Genomic DNA, 15,138 nt, shown 5'->3' on the forward strand with positions numbered 1-15,138 from the left:
TGGTGCCATAGAAACTGACAGATGATGTGCTGCTAAGTGACATCCAGGACAAGCAAGAGATGATGCTGGTGAGGGGATGGCAACAACAGGGAACAAAAGCGCGTCCTCCTTTTTGTCTGGGGTTAGGCAGGTGTGAGAATCCCCAGGTCCACACATAGATGCCATGCAGACTTTAAAGCCTCAGTGGGTATAAACTCTTGCAGAGAACAATACCCAACTCCACTTTCAAAAGTGAACCAAAGAAGGGGACAGACATGGCCTCCCAGCTATGGTGCCCCCTAGGATGGAGGTGACAGGGGCTGGCTAATAGTTGACAGCCATAGGTTCCGTTACGGCTCTGATGTTTGCCAGCTCTGGGACCTTGATCAAATCACGTCAACTCTTGATCTCAGTTTCTCCATCTTTAACATGAGGGTCATAATAGCACGGGTCTCACAGGGCTGCTGCGACGATCCCCTATGCACCAGGCACAGTGCCTGGCGTATAATAGGGCCCTCAGTGAGTTTGGGGTGTTCTTACTATTGTCACATGCAACTGGCCTCTCTGTTGAGTTTAGGACATGTTACAAGTCCTAGGACGCTGAGGAGCCTCTCAGGAGAGAGGTGAGGAACACAGACTCTGGAACCAGCTTGCTTTGGTTCGAATCCCAGCTCTGCCACTTACAAGCTGTATGACCTTGATCAATTAACTAATATCTCTGGGCCTCACCCTTCTCATCTGAGAAATGAGTATACAGGGATAATATACCTTACAGGGTGATGGGGCGTGAATATATGGGAAGCAGGAGTTGGCAGATGATGGCCCACAAGCCCAAACGCCACCTGTTTTCGTAAATAAGGTTTTGGTGGCACACAGCCATGCTCACTCATTCACATATTATGTGTGGCTGCTCTTCTATTACAACAGCAGACATGAGTTGTGGCAGAGCCTGTCTGGTCTACAGATCCTAAATTATTCACTGCCTGGCCCTTTACAGAAGAGGTTTGCTGACCTCTGGCTGTAAGAGGTTTTGACAATGCCTGACACAGAGTAAAGGCTAGAAGACTGTTTGCTATTGTCACTACTATTAACCATTTACTGTTTGTGGCTGCTAGGCTCTCTCATGCATCTGGCACACATAGCTTGTGATCATCCCCTTCTTGTTGAGGACCTGGGGTTTAGAGCACTCAGGTGACCTGCCCAACAAAGGCCAGCCATAAAGTCTAGTTCAGGGCTCACTCGGGTGTTGGCTTGGCATCAGAGACACCTGCTTTGCCTTCCCTGTGATTCCTCGAGGACAGGGCTGTGTCTTTTGATCCTTGTTTCCACTCTTACCCCCAACCCAGGCCCCCACAGCTCACCACACAGAGCCTGGCTTCAGGGTCGCCTACTGAATGCATGCCTGCTGCCCCCACTTGCGCAGCTCCCAGCACTGAGCTCTCCATGTGGGACAGCTTCAGCGCCTGATTGCTGCAATCAGGAGGGCTCGGCTTGTTACTGTGTCGAAAACTCCTCTGCTTATGCACGGAACATGGGATCTGGGGAGGCACCGCCCAAGATCCTCTCTGTCCCCGGACGTTTAGTCAGAACTATGGGTGTAGCTGATGATAACTGATCTCGGGGTGGTTCACTGAGCACGTTTACCTCCATTAACTCACCTGATCCTCATGGCAAGGGATGAGGTGGGTGATGGTGTGCCTGTGAGTTAAGCTGAGAGAACCTGACCCCTTACCCAAGGCCATGTGTTAAATGGCTAAGTCAGACATGGTGTCCTGGTCTTCAGCTCAGTCCGGCTGTTCTCCCTACCCCAGGCGGCCTCCTGTGGTGGTGCCAACACCATACCCCCAGGCACTCATTCCATCGTCTACTGAGTCATTGCCCCACACTTCTTTGTGCTTTAGGAGTTTGTTCCACTCTCAGTGGAGATGAAAAGAAGCTACCCAGAAAAATAACGAATTTGTAATCTTTGGTCTTGATGGTGTCTTCGGCCCTACCATTCTCGGCTGGCTTTTCTGACCTTGTGGGTTTGTTGGAAGAGAATCCGTCCTACCCACCAAAGCGACTTCTACTATGAACTGTCCTTACAACTTCCGGACAACTTCCAGTGTGAAGCAGAAGGAGGGACAGTTTGTTCTGAGACAGCTCAGCCCTTCTCTAGAATAGCTCTGTCCCTCCGGAAAGCCCTGAGTTGGATGTGTGTGCGTGTGTGTCTGTAAATGCTCATGCAATTTCTGCCTCATCAATATCTGGGGAGAAGAAAACCATTCCTGAAAGTTTCTGAAGATGCAGGAAGAAATGGAGCATGTTTCCAGTCATGATGAGGCCATGGGGATAAAGGGCCAGGGAGATCAAGTCACCAGCAGAAAATGTGGTACATTTGACCTGTTTCTTGGGGACCGCAGTTCAGCCTAGGAGGGGGCAGTCGACGGCTGGTCAGAACAGCATCCAGGTTGCAACTGTGCAACGGTATGAAATGGCTTGGATGAAACATGCCGGAACCTTCCTCATGAGAAACAGGTGCTACAGGGAGAGAAGCCATTCCCGCAGATTTCCAGCAGAGCTTTCCAAAGCAGGGAGGTTGAGGTAGTTCAGCAAGGGCACTGGGAAACAGCCAGATGTTCGGGGGTTGACCCAGAGGGACCTGCCACAGCCCCTGAGGTCCCCATCACTGACCTTCCTGGCTCGGCGAAGTCCTTCTAGACCTCGCCATTGCAAGTGTCACCAAACTCAACCTCAGTCCCCTGTGAATGTGTATCCATAACTTCTGGTGGGTAGAACCAGAAATTGCTTTATAACCCAAATGCTCTTGGTTTTGTGTCTCTCTTGGACAAATAATCAGAAACAGCTGCCCCGCAGCTCTGCAGAGAATGGAATCTTCCTAGCCTCCATGAAGTGAAAACAATTCGGAATCAAAACGGAACAAGGGCCAGGGTGAGAGGTGGGGTTCAGAGTGGACTCCTGGCACCCCATTCGGGTTGACCCCAAGTCACTTCCTTTGCCTGGCCTCTGGTTTATGCATCTCTTCAACGGGGCTAATGAAACCTGTTTCTTCCTGCAACTCCACACCCCATGAAAATTCATTCTGTCATCTGCAGCAGGCTGAGGCAAAGTGGCCTGCCACATAAAACAGCTTGAGTCCTCGAGCACGGTGCATGGAGGTTGTTTAATGAGTGAAGCTGCGGAGCCTACTCCATGTTTGTCCTGCCATTAAAATTTTTATTGTTATTTGTGAAGTATCCACTGGAGTTCAGGAAAAGTCCGCACACCACTAAATTGAGGGAGCTCAGCTCCTGCCGCAGTTCAAATGAGCGCTGTAACCCCAATTAATCATGATTTTTTTCCATCAGGGACGGCTGCTTGCATGAATGTATTATCTGCTGGGGAGCGCTTATGGGGCCTGCTCCCAGTGTGTAAATATTCTGTCTGCCTAAAAAAGAAAGTCCAAAAAAGGGCTGGTTTATCCAGAGTGGCCTCTGTGATCTGGCCACAGTCAAGGGCCTCTTCAAATCATCAGCTCTGATATTATACACAAACATTTGAGTCTCTGGGATAATCTGGAAAGAGGAGGAGAGGAGGGCAGAGTGCTGAGTGGGAGGTGCGGGGCTGGGGGCAGGACAGAGAAGACCAGAAAGCTGAGAGCTGAGGCTGGGAAGCCATGAAGCAGGGTTGAAGTCTTCTGCCATAATTCATGGCTTATCCCGACAGACAGACTTTGCTGTCCATTGGGAAGCAGGGACAAGAGTGACGAGCTTTGAATGTCAAGGTTGTCTCCATAGGTGGTAGAGGCCTGCTTTGTCCGGGACATTATTCAGTTTTACTGAGAGCAAACGTCAGACTGGATCAAGGTATTTGTACATGGACAGCTGAGTGTTTTATATACAGAACTGGGAGTCAAGCCCTTTCTGTACTCTTTATAAGCTTCTACTCCTTCCCACTTATTATTTTTTTTACCTCCAAGGATCTTTTGGGGTCCTTCTGAGGCCTTCTGGGTCATCACTTAGAAGGTGTCCCTTAGCTTGGATTATACTACTTTTTCCTCTCCCTGTACATTCAAACTAACCTGCAAACTTGGATGACGTACTCACCCCCCACCCTCCCGTAGAGGAATACCACTTATTTTATTCTCTACTGTTTCTGTGACCACGGGAAGGGGGGAGAGCATTTCTATGCCACATCCCCAGAGTGGAAGGTGTGGGAGGAACGTTTTCCGCTTCTCCCTATCTCCTCATGCCCTTGACCCCAGGGGAGGTGATGTAACTTGTCTGATTCATGAGTTTGGCCTAGCCCCTTCTGGGACTCTCTTTTGATTCTACTTGTCCCCAAAGAAGAGGTCACTAAGTTGCTGGGGCTGGCTCTGGCCCTGTGGGGAAATCCTACAATGGTCCCCCTTTTGGGTTGGGTGAGTAGCTTTAACTTGGAGTGAAGTGTCAGGCAGTCCTCCATAACCACCCATCTAAGCCACATTCTCCAATTTAGAATTTGTTCGTAATGAAGCTTTTAGCTTGATTTCAGTCTGTGTGTCTCCCATATCTTATTTCTTAATTGGTTCTGAACTTGCAAGAGGGAAGAAAGGCCGATTAGTTTTTGGCCACAACCCAAAGCCCCAGAACTCCTCCTTGATCACTGGTTATAGAAGGCTCTCTGAGCAGCTCTGGGTATAATGGAGGCAAGACAACATCTGTGGACCCTTTTCTCCCTCCAGAGAACTATTTAGAATTCATAAGAACCTAAGTCGAGGGCTCCTGCTTTTGAGAATGTCTGCCATAGAAATGTTAGAATTTTCCCCTTTCTTTATCTGTGAAAGAACGATGCTCGCCTAAGAGGGCATCAAGGAGTAAATGAAATGTCGCACACTTAAACATTCTAGGTCATCAATAAATGTCTGCCCCTCCTTGGTTGCCTCCACCCCAGTTAAATATTGCTTGCTGTCAGAAAGTCCATCCCGAGGTCCAAAACTTGCCTGTCTTGTTACAGTTGAAGGCCATTTCTTCTGTCTCATTGAGAGCGATATATAAGCTACAAATGATGAGAAAACCTCACATCCCGTACACCTGTTTTAGGGGACTGTTTGAGAGAAAGAACCTCCGAACCAATAGAGAGAAGCATGCCAAGAGGGAGAAGGGACAGCCAGGGCATCCGGGGAAGGGGGGTTGCATTTGAAAGAGTTTGATCCATAGACGGGCAGTCGTGAGTCTTCAGGTATCCATTGGCTGACCTCATCTGGGCACTCCTGAGTCCGGCTGTTCCTTATTTAAAGGAAAGACTGACAAGGTCTGGGAAGAGTTGCTAGAGGCATCCTACGTTAGTGTATAGCTTTCTTTCTCACAACTTGAGACATAAAATTGTCTCATTTTTCTGGAACTTTACCGTATGTGTCAGTACTATGTGCACCATGGTGGAACCCCTAGACAGTTGCTCCCGGGCTGGCAGGGAGGGGAGTATCAATACAGAAGAGAATCTTAAAGCAACCCAGAACTCTTCTCAAGTTTTTTTTTTTTTTTTAAGATTTTATTTATTTATTTGACAGAGAGATAGAGAGAGCCAGAGAGCACAAGCGAAGTGAATGGCAAAGAGGGAGAAGCTGGTTCCCCACTGAGCAGGGAGCCCGATGTGGGACTCGATCCCAGCACCCTGGGATCATGACCTGAGCCGAAGGCAGACGCTTCACGGACTGAGCCATCCAGACGCCTCCTTCTCAAGCTTCTTGAGGACAGGGCCTGCATCTTACTTATCTTGGTACCCCTGATTGTCAGGAGCAACCCTTTTGCTTTGTTTCTTTCTCACACAGGAATAGGCTCCTTTTTTGTTTTAGTTCTGGAGGTGTACTCTGTGCCCCTGAGTTTTCCAGTTGTAAGGAATGGAGGTTCGGGGGCTCTCCAGGCAGCTTCAGGAACAGGTCGCTTCCCATTGCTCTTGTGTCTTTTCCCCCCAGGCTGCAGTAAACCGAGGCAGGCGTGCATTGCCTCCCATCCTGTGCTAATGATAGTTCAGGGCCTGGGTTTCCTCTACAGCTCACCTTTTCTCTGCCTGACTGTTAACATCTACCTCAGAGGATGAGGGCAAAGAGAAAATCCAGTCCAAGTGCTCCATTTTGTTATTTGGCTGTCAGGGCTGTTGTGGGATCGGGGTTGATGTTAGCTCTGCCGACTCATCACAATCTCTGGGGAAGGGAGGAGATGTCTGTCGAGAAAGTTCCTCAGGAGATTATGATATGGCCCACTCCCCATGTTGTGGACTGTACATTCCTTTCCACCATCAAGAGAAAGATCTTGTGTTATCCTTCTCTCCTCTTTTCACGTTGGCTGGTGATTGAGGAATGGCCTCTCTGAGACTCATCCCAACGGTCTTATAAATGAAGAGACAAAGCTTAGCTGGATAGTTTCCTGAAGAATGTATGCTTGGAGGCGAAACTCAGGAGCAGCAGCCTTGAATGAAAGCAGCCATGACTCCCCCAGACCTCAAGGTGCTTTGGCTGTGGAAAAGTAGTCGCTGCGGACACAGAGAACTTGGATGCCTTCCCCGGCTTCACAGCTGACTTGCTGTGTGACCTTGGGCAAGTCAGATTTCCTCTCTCTGCCATCTGTAAAATGAAGATAAAGATGCTTGCTACCTACTGGTTTTACTGAGGTACTGAGAGTGTGAGAAGATGGCAGAACCAAGAGCTCACGTTCTGCCATAGGAACAAAGCCCTGTTCCGAGTACACCATCAGTCCCTGGATGATGTCTCCCCTGAGAACCTGGGCAGGGCTTGCAGACTGTCTTGGGGTCATCCTGCAGTGTGGGAGGCAGGTTCTCCTTTGGGTCCAGGCCTACTTCCGAATGCCCTCCCCTCTCGACACCAGCAGAGAAGTAGGGATGTCTGAGCTGTGAGGAGGTGGTGGGTACAGATGGTCTCTGGCTGAACGAGAGGGAAGTGCCAATCAAAGAAGGTCGGCCTCCTCAATTAGAACTCGGAGCAGATGGGTCTGAGGCATCTGGGAGGGGCGCTTCCCAGTTGACTAAGTCTGTGAGAGTGAGCTGGTGGCCTTCAGAGAACCAGAGGGGTCACCTAGTTCATTTCCTTTCTTCGAGGAAGGGCATTTTTAGGATAAATCTGACAGATGAGTGTCCTCATTCAACAGATAGTTAATGGCTTTCCTGTGACTGGAGCCGTATGGTAGGCTCTGTGGATGTAATACTAAACAAGATAGGCCTGACCCTGACCTCACCTCACAGATGTTAACAATCACACCCACTGCTCCCTGCCCCTTGCTAGGATTTTGGATGGGGCGGGAGGAGGACAGTCACAAATGCAGATTCCTGGATCCTGCCCAGAACTACTGGGTCAGACTATGAGGGGTAGATCCCAGGAACCTACATTTCTAATAGGCTTCATGATTCTTGTGTGTGTTAAAATTTGATAACTGACCATCTTTGCTGTCAAAGCGAAAAGTGATCACTGACTTGAGCACACCGGTGTCTTAAAAATGAATGATACATACACTTGGAATGGATTTGCTAAGTCTAGTCTCCCGTGTCTCCGTTGCTAGAAGTCCTCCTCACAACCCCCTGTTCTGGTCATATGGAAAATGCTCACATCAAATGAACTAAAGTGTTGATTGAGCTTTTATTACCTGCCTAGCTTCATGCTGTTCTGAAAAGAAATGTAAAAGCTATAATCTTGGCCCCTGATGAGCTTGCAGGGTTCTTGGGCTGATAAGACACACCAGTTACCCAGTTAGTGAGGAGAAGATGAAGGGCCCAGAGGGAGGGCAAGTGAAGTTCCCAGGCATGCAGAAATAAAGCCGTTGATGGGGGACATAGTTGCAGGCACATCTCTTCCAGACAGCCTCTGATTCCAGCCTGCTGACCAGAATCCTAACCTATTAAAGAAGTTGAAATATCCTGGGGAAATTCAAGAGATGCAGGTATAGGGGAATCTGTACTGATGAAAAGCTCCACCCATGATTCTGAGATGTTCTGGGGTTTGGGAACCGGAACACTATCTTTTCCAATACTGAATAGCTCCCCCCCCCCCCATTTAGCTCCGTTCTATTTTCTGTGAGCACAGGAACATCAATTGGTCTACCCATTCCTCTATTCTGTAAGCTGAGTAACATTTAGACTCTGAAATCACAGGGGCTTCACTCAGAAGCTTACTCATCACTCATTAAGTCCAGTCAGGGACTTGGGGGTCGCTCTGCTCCTTATTTATTGAGGGATCGAAGCTTTGCCATCTTTGGGGAGTGGCTTCCAAGGATGTGACCTCCAGCAGCCAGCCAGCCAGCCAGAGGAATGAATAGGGAGGATCATGGTGGCTCTGATGGGCCAGGCCTGGAAGTGGTGACTGTCACTCCCACGGATGTTCCACTGGCCAGAGGTCAGTCATGGGGCCACATCTGTCTGAAAAGGAGGCTGGGAAAGGTAGTCACCCTGAGTACCCAGGAGAGAGGGAACTGGGTCTGGTGAACAAGCCATCTCTGCCCTAGCATGTTCCTGAGCATGGTTTCTTCTAGAACCTCTGTCCCTGATCTCTCCACTGCCACATTCTCCCAGTCTCTCGAGCAGTGAGGTGCTCAGCGAGTCTCACCTCTCCAATCTTCGGACTTCTTTCACACTCTTCAGAACTGCAAAGAAGGCCTTGAAATTGTACATTCTTTGCACCTGCCCCCTCCCTCCCCCTCTTTTCTCCTCTTCCTGCACTTCGTTTTCCTTAGGCTCAACCATCTGAAATCACTGATATTTGATACTCTTTGCCCTACAAAGATGGCATTTTCATATGGTTTGATTAATATTATACTCTTAGCTTTCTCCTGAGAGAACCCTAGATCTGCCTGCCATCAATGCATTCCCAGTCCACAGGCAGAAATTTCTTTGAGAATCAAGCCAAAGGAAAGAGAGAAAAGATGTGGGCGGGGTTGGCCTTCAATGCTGTTACCCGATATGTTTGGGTCTGCCCTACCCCAACTAAGAGGAAGCTCTCATTTCTCACCTCTGCCTTGAACCTTAATAATGACATCTGATTTCTGGTTATGTACTAAAAGTTTTTATATACATTATCTCAATTGCTTCGAGCAGTCGACCTCTCAACTAATGAGTTATGCAAGTTACATAATAATTTCCTCCTTTGGATTAGCTGCCAGGAAACTTGGGTCAGCATTTTATGATTAGTCAGAATAATTGTACTATGCTTTTGGCTGGTATACTTCAAAAATTTACTTATTAATGTTTGACAATTGTCATTTTTGTCTTCTTTTTAAATGTGAGATTAAAAATCTCTCAAGTCCCTTTTTAAAAATGGTGTGGGATAAAACAAGTACTTTTAGTTATATCATAACAGTCTTTTTAGGAAGACTCTATTACCTTAATCTTACATATATGGAACTGAGGTCCATAAAAATAGATTTTTCTGAGCCCTGCTCAGTGTAGTCACTAGAACTCTAAGACTCTTTCTATCCATGATGCCGTCTTGTCCAAAATGCCCATTACCACTTTAATCACTTCCCTCCCAATTTCACATGACTCGTATTTTAAGAGACTTGATTATTTTCTATCCTACGTATTATTATAGATGCAGGAACATCATCTAATTAAAAGGAAGTCATATTTTTTCAAGTTCTGGTTACTTTTGTTCCATTAGAATGAATTTTTAAGGTTTTAGAAGAGGAAGAGAGGCAAAAAGCCCTTTTAAAAAGTAGAACTGAGAGCTGAATTAATAAAGTAATGTTATGAATTCAATATAAATTAACTTGTATATGCTTTTAAGTTCCAAAAATTGGTGGAGGAGATGAAATTATACTCATGAGTGAGCATGATTACTAACAATGGCTTTTCCTAATGGGAGGTATTTTACATGGGCTTGGGGAAATCAGCTCAATATTTCCTTCACGTTCTGGTTTTTTCTTTTCTGTGTGGATGGGAAAAAAAAAATGGGGGGCCATGGAGATGCCAGGAAAGGTTGCTTAAAGCTCAAAATGTGGTCTTGTACTAACATCAAAAATAACCTGGGAACCTACTAGAAATGTCTTGCCCCACATGACAGAATGGGAAATGACCCCACCCCCAATCTTGGAACCCACCCATGTGTGTTTCAACAAGCACACCAGGTTTTTCTGGTGCAGGCTGAAGTTTGTGACTTAAAACAACATCAGCTGGAAGCCACTTCTTCATCTGGATAGGAAGCAGGGAGTTAAAATATCTCTGAAGGAATTAAAAATGCTAATGAGGAAAATTAATGTCTCTGTCTTAAAACAAACCTAAAAACAAACAACAACAACAACAACAACAGTAAAAACCCTTCATGAGTTAGTGGTTGAAGACGGGAAATAAGGTTCTCTGAAGTGTTCCAGTGAGAGAAAGCCAGGAACAGGATTGAATTTTTGAGGGTCTCTTGACTGCAGGAAGTGGTTGGGAAGCCCGTCTTCTGTGTGGCAGTGTTGGATTAAGAACTGTCTCAGAGGGGCACCTAGGTGGCTCAGAGGGTTAAGCCTCTGCCTTCAGCTCAGGTCATGGTCCCAGGGTCCTGGGATCGAGTCCCACATCGGGCTCTCTGCTCAACGGAAGCCTGCTTCTTTCTCTCCCTCTGCCTGTCATTTCCTCTGTTTGTGCTCTCTCTCTCTGGCAAATAAATAAATAAATAAATTTTTTTAAAAAAGAAAGAACTGTCTCAGATCTAGGTGTGTAAGTTTCTTTATATAAGTAGAGCAAGAATTGTACTTTTAAAAATTGTTTTTATTAAAAATCAGCCAATTTATGTTCTAAAAAACTGAGTGGGAAAAGCATAGGTAAACAGCAGTGTAAGCTCTATTCCTGGTTTCTTGGGTGTTTTGATGTCACACTCCAAGAACTCCTCTTTCCCAGCTGGCGTCCCCAGGTTGCACACTCATGTCCCAAAGAAAGCAGCCATCTCAGGAGTGTTGGTCCTGCCAGCTCAGTCAGCCCGGAGGAGAGCAGGATGCCTGCTTCTCAGTGAGATCATGGACTCCTGCTGTGCTGAGCACAATGGCCTAAGAGAGGCACCTGCTGTGTTCCAACCACACTTTAAAGAATTTATTTATTTATTTATTTATTTATTTATTTATTTATTTATTTGACACAGAGAGAGAGAGAGAGAGAGAGAGAGAGAGATCCCAAGTAGGCAGAGAGACAGGCAGAGAGAGAGAGGGAAGCAGGCTCCCTGCAGAGCGAGAGCCTGATGTGGGGCTTGATCCCAGGACCCTGAGATCATGACCTGAGCCGAAGGCAGAGGCTTTAACCCACGGAGCCACCCAGGTGCCCCCATGTTAACATCTTTTAAAATGAAAAATAATTGTTTTCTAAAATAAAATACTAAGTGAGAAGAATTTCATTGCTTTACCTTTTAAAAAAAAATTATTTTCAGCATAACAGTATTCATTCTTTTTGCACCACACCCAGTGCTCCATGCAATCCATGCCCTCTATAATACCCACCACCTGGTTCCCCCAACCTCCCACCCCCCACCGCTTGCTTTACCTTTCAAAGAGTTTCTTTAATGTCTGCCTTAACAGAGGACAGATTCCAGTACTTGCTTTGTCACTCAATATGACGCAATGTCACGTGTTGTGTGATTACGTAGTATCTGGAAAACTCCAGTGTGAGACTGTTAAAGTGCAAAAGGGAAATAACATCTTAGAATTACTACAAAAATAGTTTTGAGTTCAAAGACACACTGAAAGGCTCTTAGCCACCATTCTGGGTTCTCTGTGATACACTTTGAGAACCATTGTGTTAAAAAAAATCACGAGAAGAGTGTAGTATACTGCTTTGCACATGGTAAAAAACTAAATAGTAAATTATAGTTGTAAACGTCCCCATCAGCTAGGGGACAGCATCAGAGACAGTTTCCCTGCACATCGGAGCAGAACACTAGAAGGAAGTGGGACTTTGCTTCCTGCTTCCTGTGTGCACAAGCCCACAGAGCCAGCAGGTGTTTCTGCTGCTGCCCCAGAGCCGTCCCGTGACACCTCGTCTGGCCGGCGAGGGCCCTGCAAGGGCCTGGACGTGTTTCAGGCAGCAGCGCCTGGATTGTGCACATGGACTAATATGGAGATGATGTGACGTGGGCATCATAGAGAGGCCTTTCCTCCTAAGAAGCAACGCACTCGCCCCTCCATCATCTCGTTTGTCTTCTCGGCATCCCCACGTTGGTCTGGTCTCGAGGCGGGTCAGAGCCGGGGTCAGGAGAAGAATCCGAGCTTTCTGCCTTAGAGCAGAGTCAGGGAAGCATGGAATGGGCAGGCCCAGCAGAGCCCTGCCCAGGGGCCCCAGTGCTGTGCTTTCAGGACTCACAGTTGTGGAAACAGACACTGTGCCGCTCAACCTAGTGGATGGCCAGGCGCCCTGGGGAGGCAGGCCCAGCGCCCGTGATTGTCCTCCCAGCGGGAGACCTGAGCACCACGTGACAATCAGCTGGCACTCACAACCACCTCTCCCTTGGCCTTTCTTTGAGTCCAAAAGCCATAATGCAAGCAGTGGGCTGAGTGCTGTAGCAAGCTGCTGTGTTGGCATGTAATTTGGAAACCCTTTTCACTTAGCCATCTATTAAACACCTGGTGTGTTTTGAGTTCCCAATCTGTTTCCTCCCTCATCTGCCACCAAGGGAGAGAATATAGGAACACTGACCAATCAGAGGCAGCCTCGGACTTGGCAGTTGCAGTAGCAGTGTTTCTTGTGGCCAACACCTGTGTCTTGGGCATCAGCCGTGGTGGTGCGTAGCCATAGGCCGAGGAGGAAGGGCAGGAGCTGGTGCCTGCTGTCTTAGCAGATCGGCCTCTGCGGGTGACAGAGTCAGAGCTAGCTGGAGCCCGTGGAGGGAGACGGCCAGGAAGCGGCCAGCCACCACAGAGATGCCCCACAGGCTCAGGATAGGGATGAGCGTGTCTAAAATGTGGAACAAGTGCTAAGGGTCCAGAAAGTTAGCGGGAGCAGGAAAGAGTGACAACATATAGGAGAGCAGAAACATGTGGCAGATCTGGCTTCTGGCCCCTGCTTTTTAAGGATCCTCTGGGTACCTGCAGGGGAGGAGATCTATTCATGCAGCAAATATCAGGTGAGTACTTGTTATGATACATCCGTTGTTCATGTGAGTGAATAAAACAGACAAAACTCTCTGCCTTCAGGGAGCTCCCCCTTTCATGGAAGAAGGAAAATAAAGAGTAGGAGAAAACAAAGGAAAAAAGAGTAAAACATATTACAGGTTAGATACAGAGAGGGAATTAATGCAGGGAACGAAACAGGGTGCCAGGGTGGGGTTCTAATTTTAAACTGAGGGGTCAGGGAAGGTCTCATTGAGAAGTGACATTTGAGGCAAGACCTGGGGGGTTGGTGGTTAAGGAAGTGAGTCCAGTAGGTATCTGGGGAAAGGGCATTCAAGGGCACAGAGAACAACAGGTGCAAAGACCCAATGCTGAGAGTATGTTTGAAGAACAGGGAGGAGGCAGGTGCAGCTGGAGCACAATGAGCCCTTTGAGATGAGGTCTGTGAGGAGGAATTAGGGAAGAACACTGAGAGCCTCATAGGTCATTGTGATGATTATGGCTTTTACTCCGAGTGAAGTGTGAAGCTTATAGAAGGTTTTCAGCAAAGGAGTGACATGATCTGATGATGTTTTTAAAGGGAATAGAAGGGGAGGGTGCTGGAGCTGACAGAAGCAGGAAGATGGGTCAGGAGGCTAGATCAGTAATCCAGGAGGCTTGGACCAGAGTGATAACCGCGGAGGCAGAGAGAAATTGCTGGAATCTTGATATATTTTAGAAGTACGGCTGGAAAGATCTGCTGACCTATTGAACATTAGGTGTGGGGAAAAGAGGCATAAAGATCAACTTTACATTTCTTGGCCTAAGCAATTGGAAGGCTGGAGATAGCCAGCATCTGAGATGGGCAGGAGATGGATGGGAGTTGGGCAAAGTTCGGGTGTTGGGTTTTGGACGTGTTTAGTCTGAGATATACAGGTGAAGAGGTCAGGATGATTGGAGAGTCCCAGGCTGCAGCAGGGAGAAATCAGAGAAATGACCTAAGAAGTGCGACAGAGAGAGAGAGAGAGGAACAATGGGCAACTCTTCTGTAGACCAGTCTTACTCCTGGGATCAAATGCTAAATAAAGGAAGGGGCATCTTAGTGCTAGCCTCAAACCCTGCGAGCAGCTGGGGTCATCCACTCCTCCTCCTCCTTGCTGGTGCTCCCTAGTGGGCAGCAGGAGACAGCACTGAAAGCTTTCCTTCAAGCAGGGCTGACTGCCAGGGAATGGGCAGGAAGGCCGAGGCTCTGATGGGTTTGGAATGGATGCAGAGTTTATCATGGTGTCTCCTAAGATAAGGGCTGCCTCTGGGAGAGCCTCGTCGGGGGCGGGAGGGCGGGTGGCGGCTTCTGCGGAGGATTCAGGCTCTGCCTTTCCCAGAGCAGTCCTCTGGTACTGTGGTTCTCCTGGGACTGTCTTCAATGACTGTAGTTGTCCAGAGAGATGGAATTGGCAGATCAGAAGTCCTGGATTAAACCTGCAGAATGTCAGGATTGACAAAAAGAGCATCCTGGCCAAGCCTCTTTCCTTACTGATGAGGGAACTGAGCTCCAGAGAGATCACATGATTTGTCCAAATTAGAAGCTTTATGACCTAGAGCAAATCACTTAACCCTAGTATCCATGCCAGGCAGAGAGCACCTTCCCAAATGTGCTGTGTGCTCATAGTTCTTCCTGTTCCCCGACCCTCCTCCACATGGGCTTTTTCCTGCCAGATCAGGGTTTAGGGGATGATGGGCAGGCCTGAGGTCACCCAGCCCTTTTGGCAACGCGGCCATCCCATCGGATGAGACATGGATTCCTTGGCAGTTAGTACTTCCTCAAGAAAGGCTTTTCTTCAAATTGATGGCACCCCTTTTGGCTTTGCTATTCCCCACGTCTGCACTGGGGCAGAAAGTTAGCTCTGCACCAACGTGGTGTTCTTCATCTGTCAGCATCCACCTCCTACCCCATCCCAGAGCTGTTTTTTCTGGCCTGCCCAAACCCACACGTTGGTCCCTTTTGTTCTCTGCAAATCCCTCTCTCCTTGCAATTGTCTGAGCTGCCTTTTTCTTTACTGCTTTTAAGCCTCTGGATTTCTTCTTAAATATCAGCTCCAGGACGCCTGCCTGATGAGCTGAGGTCATCTCTACCCTCAAGTGACCT

At 47.8% G+C, this 15,138-nt stretch overlaps 1 protein-coding gene and 1 long non-coding RNA gene across 39 annotated transcripts in view; one reads left to right on the forward strand and one right to left on the reverse strand.

Moving 5' to 3' along the window:
* The window catches only part of CACNA1C (calcium voltage-gated channel subunit alpha1 C), a 732,665-nt gene that overhangs the window by 294,076 nt on the left and 423,451 nt on the right, over positions 1-15,138 (forward strand). The gene's annotated exons all lie outside the window — the stretch shown is intronic.
* On the reverse strand, positions 5,898-11,518 carry LOC116594502. The gene is made up of 2 exons (XR_004287258.1): positions 11,452-11,518; positions 5,898-6,559 (listed from the first exon to the last, which is right to left on the reverse strand). It is a non-coding gene; the product is annotated as an uncharacterized LOC116594502 (long non-coding RNA).

Source organism: Mustela erminea, chromosome 6 (genome assembly GCF_009829155.1).
Source record: "Mustela erminea isolate mMusErm1 chromosome 6, mMusErm1.Pri, whole genome shotgun sequence".
Classification (NCBI taxonomy): domain Eukaryota; kingdom Metazoa; phylum Chordata; class Mammalia; order Carnivora; family Mustelidae; genus Mustela; species Mustela erminea.